This window comes from Nyctereutes procyonoides, unplaced genomic scaffold, assembly GCF_905146905.1.
Source record: "Nyctereutes procyonoides isolate TBG_1078 unplaced genomic scaffold, NYPRO_anot_genome, whole genome shotgun sequence".
Lineage (NCBI taxonomy): Eukaryota > Metazoa > Chordata > Mammalia > Carnivora > Canidae > Nyctereutes > Nyctereutes procyonoides.
In genome coordinates, this window is record NW_026575140.1 from 55,008,725 (window position 1) to 55,018,301 (window position 9,577).

General features: G+C 41.1%; 1 pseudogene; it reads right to left on the reverse strand.

Annotated features, from left to right (window-relative positions):
- Positions 1–5,350: 5,350 nt before the first annotated feature.
- LOC129497632 (60S ribosomal protein L37-like) lies at positions 5,351–5,662 on the reverse strand (annotated as a pseudogene).
- Between the last annotated feature and the right edge of the window lie 3,915 nt (positions 5,663–9,577).

Genomic DNA, 9,577 nt, shown 5'->3' on the forward strand with positions numbered 1-9,577 from the left:
TGAAAGGAATTTTGAGGGGTACCTCGGTTGCTCAGTGGTTGGGCATCTGCCTTGGGCTCAGGGCATGATCCCGGGGTCCTAGGATTGAGTCCCACATCAGCCTCCCCACAGGGAGCCTGCTTCTCCCTCTGCCTGTGTCTCTGCCTCTCTGTATGTGTCTCTCATGAATAAATAAATAAAATCTTAAAAAAATAAAAGAATAAAAGAAAGGAGTTTTGAGGGCAAACATGAACTTGTTCACCAAACCCCAAAACATGACGCTAGGGGACATCTGTGAATACTTAGAAGCAGAAACTTGGGAAAGGAGAAACAGAAGTACCCATTTACATGAAAAGTGGCTTTCGGATTTCAAAACCCGTTGGACCTAATCAAATATCCAGAAGATGCAGAGTATAACAAAAGGTCTGGATTCACCAGAGATTTGTTTATTTTTTTTAAAGATTTTATTTATTTATTTATTTGAGAGAGTGAGTAAGAGAGACAGCACACATGAGGAGGGGCAGAGGGAGATGGAGAAGCAGACTCCCCACTGAGCAGGGAGCCTGACGTGGGGCTTGATCCCAGGACCCTAAGATCATGACCTGAGCCTAAGGCAGATGCTCAACCCACTGAGCCCCCCAGGCACTCCCAGAAAAGCTTCACTTAATTCATGGATAGTGGGACTGTATCAGATAGTGAAGAGGACACCAGAGAGTTTTCAGAGGTACATCCTTAATATTCTTGGATGAAAATTACCACCGGTTTCTGCAAAACACCCTACGTATGACTCAGATAGAATATTCTTTCATTTTTCTAAGGCTGTTTCCCCAGGCTCTTTGCTATGAGACACTTCAAATCATCCAATAATTGTTTTTTTCTTGCATAGGTTAACTGGAATCTGCTTCTATTGTTGGCAAACAAGGAACCCTGGCGGATTCAACTCATTATGGCCATAGTAACAATCCCTTGTTGTTAGAAAGTTGCTCCCTAGAGCAAGCTCAGCTCTCTGCTCCTTGTAACTTCTACCCTTTTACTGTTTTCTGAGGCAAATCTTTCCTGTTTCCTGGAGCAACATTGAGCCAATGTCCTGCGTATGATGGATATTCAATTGTTTGAGGACAAGACACTTTCCCTTATTTGTTGATTTACTGGGATAAACAGCCCCCGGTCTCTCACCAGTTAGTTGTCGAACATAATTTCCAATTTTATCAATGTCCCAGTACCACTACTCTGAACCCTTAAAATGTGACCCCCACCAGGGGAACATGAAAGTTATAATAGGATCATTGTTTCTTCTCGTCTCTTCCCTAATTACATAAATGACCACTTTCTTATTCACATTGCCTCTCCAGAACTTGTTAATCCTATAATCAGAAATTTGCACCCTTTGGCCACTATCTCTCCATTTCCCCAACTCTGTAGTGCCTGATAACCACCACTCTGAGCTTGGCTTTTTTAGATTCTGCATATAAGCCATATCATACAGTATTTGCATTTCTCTGTCTAACTTAGCATAACTGATGATTTCTTAAAAATTCCAAGAAGTTGGAGGACACCTGGGTGGCTCAGTTGGTTAAGCATCCCACTATTGGTTTTGGCACAAGTCATGATCTCAGGGTCTTGGGATCAAGCCCCACGTCAGGCTCTGCACTTGGCTCAAAGTTGGCTTGGGATTCTCTCCCTCTCCCTCTCCCCCACCCTCCTTGTGCACGTGCTCTCTCTCCTTCAGGTAAACAAACAAATAAATAAAATATTTTTTAAAAATTCCAGAGTTTGAATTGCTAGTTCGAAAGATATATTTTTAGGACACCTGGGTGCCTCAGTGGTTGAGCGTCTGCCTTTGGCTCAGGGCGTGATCCCAGGATCCTGGGATCGAGTTCAGCATCGGGTTCCCCTCAGGGAGCCTGCTTCTCCCTCTGCCTGTGTCTCTGCCTCTCTCTCTCTGTGCCTCTCAGGAATAAATAAATAAAATATTTTTTAAAATATGTGTTTTCTTGTAAGGCTTTTAAAGAAACCTATACTCCCTAGGTTTATACTCCCATGATAAAATATTTTTTCCTGCTTTGTGGGAGGAAAACCACTCCCATGCAAAGAAAACATGGAGTCACTCCATCCCATAACTGCCTTTCCTGGATTTAAGACTTTTATAAAAGGCTTTAAGACTCCTTAAGAAAAAAGGATTTTTCACATGATAGCCCGCCAAGCCAGGTGTCTATAAGTAGTCATTGATTTTAAACCAAATGAGATACTGTATTTATACCTCTTTAATTTTATTTAATTGGCTCTAGTGTCTCTTTCTCACCTGTTGAGATGATAACTACATTAAAGATTCGATCTCACCTCTTAAGAGTCAAGTATGAGGTTGAAGAGTTTTGAGGTTCAGTCACATATGCTCATCCATTCTGATTTTGCATCACCTGCAAATCTGACTCAGTGTCTCTGCTGTTCTCATCCGTCACAGATGAAACCGCTGAAGAGAAGACAGCCAAGAAGTGGGTCCCCTGGCGATCTACTAGGCATGCCTTCAACCTGAGAAGTACTTATCTAGGAACCTACCTAGCAGCTCTGGTGGGAATTTACATGTCATCAGGTCTTTCTCAAGGACCAACCGACAGTCCAGCAGCTGATGCAAAGGCTGGGACCTCAGGATGGGACTCCAGCCCTACACTCTGTGTCTGTTCTGAGTGGTCGATACCCAGGGGCTGTCAGTTGTGGAGTACTTCTAAGATCATGCTTGCATCCATGTACCCACTACTAAGACAAAACAGTTGTTAGTGGTTAGTCATATTTGTCTCAAAGATTTTTGGTTGGTTGGTTGGTTGGTTTTTTAGAGGAAATAGGATGTCTCAAACACAATTCAAGGCCCATTCTCATCCCCTTCCCACCTCCAAAAGGAAGAGTACGTCATTCCTTTGCATTTTGTACTTTTATGTATTTTTTAAGATTTTACTTATTTATTTGAGAGAAAGCATGATACAGTAAGAGCAGAGTGTAGGGGCAGAAGGAGAGGAAGAAGCAGCTCCCCACTGAGCAAGGAGCCCAACATGGGGCTCGATCCCAGGACCTCGAGATCATGACCTGAACCAAAGGCAGATGCTTAACCTACCAAGCCCCCCCCCCCGCCCCCCGGTGCCTCTACATTTTGTACTTTCAGCATATATATATTTGCATAAGTAACACTGCATGTCTGTATCTTCCCAGGACTCATCAATACTGTGTTTTTGAACTATATCTATATCCATACATAGAGATCTAATTCGTTCATTTTAACTCTTTCATAATCTCACCTTAAAATATGTATATATCCCTTGTTGAAAGGGAATTGCTGTGTCATAGGGTGTGAGCATCTTCAAATATATGTTCCTGGACTGCTTTACGAGTACCAGTTAGTTCCAATGTATATTCCTGCCAGGACTAGAGTTCCTTTCTTCCCCCATTCTCACCAACATTTGAAATTGTCAGATCTCCTAACAGCTGCCAAAAGTTTGGATTATGAAATAGTTCCTCAATCTTTTAATTTGTATTCTCCTGGATATCAGTGACAGGGGGCATCTTCTCACAAGTGTGTTGGTTGTTTGGAGTTTCTTCTTCTAGGAGCCATGTTGTAACTGTGCTAAGCCAGCCTCCAAGATGGCACCAATAATCTCTGCCGAGTGTCCACATCCTTGTGTGGTCTCCTCCCAAACTGTGCCCCGGGCTGGTCTGTGAGATTAATGGAGTATGGCTAAAGCATTGTTATGTCACTTTTAAGATTAAGTTGTAAAAGACACTGCAGTTTCTATCTTAGTTACTCTCTTTCCCTTGGATCACTCCATCTGGGAGAAGCCAACTGCCATGCTGTAAGGATCCCTTTGGGGAGGCCCACATGGCAAGGAACTGAGGTCTCCATGAAAGCAGCTACATGAATGAATTTGGAAGTGAGTACAATATGGATGACTCCAGCCTCGGAGACATCTTGCCTTCTAGAACTACCCAGCTGAGAGACCCCTGAATTTCTGACTTTCTGTAAGACAATAAGCCTTCGTTGTTTTAAAACTACCATTTGGGGGTAAATTTATGTAGCAACAAATAACTAAAACAACATTCTGGGGACTTTTTTCTATTGGGTTGTTTTTCCTCTTTCTTACTCATCTGTAGAAATTATTTTAAATATTCTAAACACTAATCTTTTGTTAGTTATATGGGCACAAATGTCTTCTCCCAATCTTGACTCATCTTTTTGCCTTATGGTGCTTTTTGATAACAAAGTTTTAACATTTGATATCATTGAATTTAGCAGGGTTTTTTTTTCCTGTTCTAGTTTATGCTCTTCATATTTGATGTTGAAAATCTTTCACTACTGGGATGCTGGGTGGCTCAGTGGTTGAGCATCTGCCTTTGGCTCAGGGTGTGATCCCGGGGTCCTGGGATTGAGTCTCACATCGGGCTCCCTGCAGAGAGCCTGCTTCGCCCTCTGCCTATGTCTCTGCCTCTCTCTCTATGTCTCTCATGAATAAATAAATAAAATCTTTTTAAAAAGATAGAAAGGGGATCCCTGGGTGGCTCAGCGGTTTAGCGCCTGCCTTTGGCCCAGGGCACGATCCTGGAGTCCCGGGATTGAGTCCCACGTCGGGCTTCCGGCATGGAGCCTGCTTCTCCCTCCTCCTGTGTCTCTGCCTCTCTCTCTCTCTCTCTCTCTCTCTCTCTATGTCTATCAAAAATAAATAAATAAATCTTTAAAAAAAGAAAAAGAAAAAGAAAATCCTTCATTACCTCTATGATAAAAAAAAAGATAGTCTTCCACATTTTGCTTTAAATGTTTTAAAGAATTTTTAGATCTTTAATCAGTCTGGAAATAGTTTCAGTCTGGAAATAGTTGTTGAACTGAATTGACCAAACCCACTCCTAACACTTTTCTTCCTTTCTTTTACCAATAATCCCTCTTGGTAGATCAGCACCCGAACCTGTTTGTCCTGAGAACCCCATGCTCACATAAGTGTTAGCACAAAGCAGAGCTAATCATTACTGACTTTCACTTTCCCAGCGTCTCCTGCAGCAAGACTGAACACATCACCTGGGATCTGCCAAACAGACATATCTTCTTGGACTTTTTAAATTTTAATTTTTTAAAGTAATCTCTACACCCAACATGGGGCTCAATTTCACAAACCTGAGCTCAAGAGTTGCATGCTCTTATGGACTGAGCCAGCCAGGTGCCCTTCCTCCCTTCCTCTTGGGCTTTGAATGCAAAGAATCATCCGTGATAATGGACCATGCTTTTCTTTCTTTCTTTCTTTCTTTCTTTCTTTCTTTCTTTCTTTCTTTCTTTCTTCTTTTTTCTTTTTTTTTTTTTTTTTTTTTTTTACTTTTTAAAACCAGAACGTTTATTTTGACTAGTCGTGGAAATCCTTAAGATGAACTGGATGCTGCAACAGCTCCCCTCTTGGGCTTAGGTGTCGTTCCTTCACGGAATCCATGCCTGAATCTGCGGTATACAATTTTTAGGTGCCTCATTCGACCGGTCCCAGTGGTATTCCGTCTTTTAGCCTTGGCACTCCAGTTATACTTTCTCTTCTGCTTGGCAGGGTAGCCACACTTTGCCGCAGGTGGACTTCTGAAGGTGGTAGGCCTTAGAGCCACAGTGGCGGCACAACGTGTGCATCATATTGCGATGCTTTCCGAACGATGACATCCCCTTCGTCATCTTGTTTCCGCGGCAGACCCCAAAGAGCTGGACCATGCTTTTCAACCTTACTTTCAGTTTTTCTCTGCACACACATCTATATTTGAGATCATACTGTATATACATTTTGTAATGCTCTTTTTTTCATTCCAACAATGTAAGTAAATATTTCCCCCAGCAAGAGGATTGCACAATATGATTTGCACAAAGACAGGGCATTCCAGCATATGATGTGCTGTTCACATTCAACAAAGCCCTGTTATTTGACACGTAGGTTGATTCAAGTTCACTATTATAAACAACGCTACCAACTTCTGATTCAAAATGGTACATGGTGAGCAAGTTCTACTACAGCCTCTCCAAATTCCCAAAAACTCATTCATCCAACAAGTTTTTCTTGAGTGTCTACCATGGGCCATGCACCATTCTAGTTGGTAAGAATAAAGAAATGAACAAAATGGACAAATACTTCTACTTTTGTTAACCTTGCATTCCAGTATGGTGAACAGTAATAATGCTACATGTCAATAATATACACAAAGATATGCTACACTAACAAAATACCAATAATGATGGCAGCTACCATTTATTAAATGTTTGCCATTTGCCAGACATTATGCCAGGTCCTTTGTGCGGTTAATCCACAGACACTATTATCAGTGCATATTTTTCAGAGAAGGCCACTGGCATTTTACCTTTCTCCTGCCCTATCGCTAATGCAGGCATACTTGGGGCTGAATCAGTGGAATCTGACTTCTTCCCAAAGCTATGACGGGAGCAAGAGGAAGGAGCCGCCTCATAGAACTGTGCAGTCCCAAGTGAGAGCCTGTTTTCATCAAGGACGTGAACCAGGACCTGTGCTTCCAAAGTCTTGCTTCAGCTATAGACTGGGAAGGACATGGGATCCTGCCCCGATGAGAATACAGGCAATTTGCCTTCTACTCATTGACAAACATCAGGTCATACTTTGTTCAAGAGCAAATTAAGAGATCAAACAAACCACCAAGCAGAAACAGACCCATAAGCACAGGGAACAAATTGGTGGTTGTCAGAGAGTGTGGGGGAATTGGGAAGCCCAGTCTTCCAGTCATGCAATGAATAAGTCACAAAGATAAAAGATACAACATCAGGGATATAGTCAATGAGACTGTAATAGCATCATGTGGTGACAGGTGGTAGCTTGTGAACATGGCGTAACATATACACTTGTTGAATCACTGTGTTGTACAACTGAAACTCACGCAGCATTGTGTGTCAACAATGCTGCAATCAAAAAAAAAAAAAAAAAAGAAGAAGAAGAAGGGACACCTGGGTGGCTCAGTGGTTAAGCATCTTCCTTTGGCTCAGGTCGTGATCCCCGCATCCTGGGATTGAGTCCGGCATCAGGCTCCCCGCAGGGCGCCTGCCTCTCCCTCTGCCTGTGTCTCTGCCTCTCTCTCTCTCTCTCTCTCTCTCTGTCTCTCTCTCTCTCTCTGTCATGAATAAATAAAAACTTTAAAAGAAAAGAAAAGCAATTGGGGCCTATGAAAAAAAGAGAGAAGAAAAAAAAGCAGATGTGAGATTGTAGACTTATAGGAAGAACAAACTACTGGGAGCCATCCGTTGCCAGATCAATGGAGGATGTGGGCAAAATTTTCTGCAGCCACCATCGGGTACAAGAAGATGTAGCCTTCAGGAAATATAGAATCATAAGAAAAAAAATAGACTCAGATGCAAAGGCAACAGACCAAGATAAATAAAAGTAGTACTAAAAAAAATGTAGCACTAAACTGGTGATAAAGGGGGCACCTGGATGGCTCAGTGGTTTAAGTGTCTGCCTTCAGATCAGGTCATGATTTCAGAGTCCTGGGATGGAGCCCTGCATTGGGATCCTTGCCCAGGAGGGAGTCTGCTTCTCCCTCTCTCTTTGCCTGCTCATGCTTTCTCTCTATCTTTCTTTTTCTCTCTCTCTTTCTCTCTTAAATAAATAAATAAATAAATAAATAAATAAATAAATAAACAAACAAAATCTTAAAAAAAAAACAATGTTAAAGGAAGAGTGCAAGGAAATCATAAAAAAAAAGCAGGGGTACCTTGGCGGCTCAGTCGGTTAAGAGACACTCGATTTTTCAACTCAAGTCATGATCTCAGGGTCCTGAGATTGAGCCCCGTGTTGGGCTCCACCCTCAGAGGGGAGTCTGGTTGAGGATTCTCTCTCTCTCCCTCTGTCCCTCTCCCCTGCTTGTGTGTGTGTGCATGCACTCTCTTTCTAAAATAAATAAATAAACCTTTACAAAAATATAAATAAATAAATAAATAAATAAATAAATAAATAAATAAATAAGATTCTGGTGTCCAAATTAGGAGTGTCTGGCTGGCTTAGTCAGTAGAGCATGAGATTCTTGATCTTGGGGTTGTGAGTTCAAGCCCTACATTGGGGATAGAGATTGCCTAAAAATAAAGTCTTAAAAATAAAATAAAATAAAATTCTGATGTCCATATTAGACATTGTACTAGTTACATCAGAATGTCCTGGGGATACAAACCACATATCAATAGTTCTTAAATTCTCATGTGACTGTAATGTGCAGCCAAGTTTGGGCATGACGGCTCTAGAGACATCCTTGCCTATGTGCACTGGATGACATCTACTAGAATGTTCACAGCAGTGTTGTTTGTAATTGCAAGAATTCAGGAATTTCTCAGTGTCCAGGGACAGAATTGATACGATGTGGTGCATTCACACAATGAAATATTAAGGCACAGTAGAAACTAATTGCAGCCACATACGTCAACAAAGATGAATGTCACGGAGACATAATGTTAAGAAGGAAGCAGAGAAAATTCAGAGAAGAACATATGCAACTTGACTACATTTACATAAGGGAAAATTGCATTAACTAGACAATGAATTGTATACAGATTCATATATTTGTTGCAAGATTATGATAAACACAAACATCAGAACAGTGGTTACCAGTGGTGGGATGGGAGGTCAGGGAGGAGGAAGCCTCGAAGAGACTGCTTATTGTTTGATTTCTTAACCTGATGGTGGCAGTTTGTATTTTATATAACTTATAAATATGCTAAAAATGTTATATAATTAAAAGTGTTATAAATATTACTCCATCTGCTTTATCTCATTAAATATTTTCATAGAATTTTTAAATTCTTTCAAACTTCAGAGAAAAAGAACAAAGAAACCAGAAAGTGATAAAAAAAAAAAATCGTAGCCATAGAGGGCACTGAAAGGCCATAATTATACCTTTTTTGATTATAATGCAAAAAAAGTAGAAACTTAAAAAAAAATCTCACCACTCAAAAAATTAATTTAAGTAAATTTAGATGAGCATAAAAACTTCTGGAACCAGAAACCACTAAGAAATATTTCCTAAATCTGGGAGTGCCCGGGTGGCTCAGTTGGTTGGGTGTTTCAGCTCAGGTCATGATCTCAAGGTCCTGGGATCGAGCCCTGCATTGGGCTCCCTGTTAAGCGGGGATCTACTTCTTCTCCCTCTGCCTCCTCCCCCTGCTCATGTTCTGTCTCTTTCTCAAATAAATAAATATTTTTTAAAAAAGGAAATATTTCTAAGTCTGAAATGCAAACAAATGTTAAACAACATTAAAAATATTCGGTAAATAGGGACACCTTGGTGGTTCAGTGGGTTAAGCATCTGCCTTCAGCTCAGGGCATGATCCCAGAGTCCTGGGATCAAGCTCCGTGTTGGGCTCCCTGCTCCCTTGCCTCTCTCTCTCCATCTGCCCCTTCATCTGCCTCTCGCCTCGATTCATGTTCTCGCTTGCTTTCTCTCATTCAAATAAATACATAAATAAAATCTTTTTTTTTAAAAGATTATCAGGTAAATATATTGGGCTAAACTGATTGAAGCTAACTCCTTGCTCATGGACTTGAATATCTCCTTAAGTAAATTCTTAGAAGTAGAATCATTGACACAT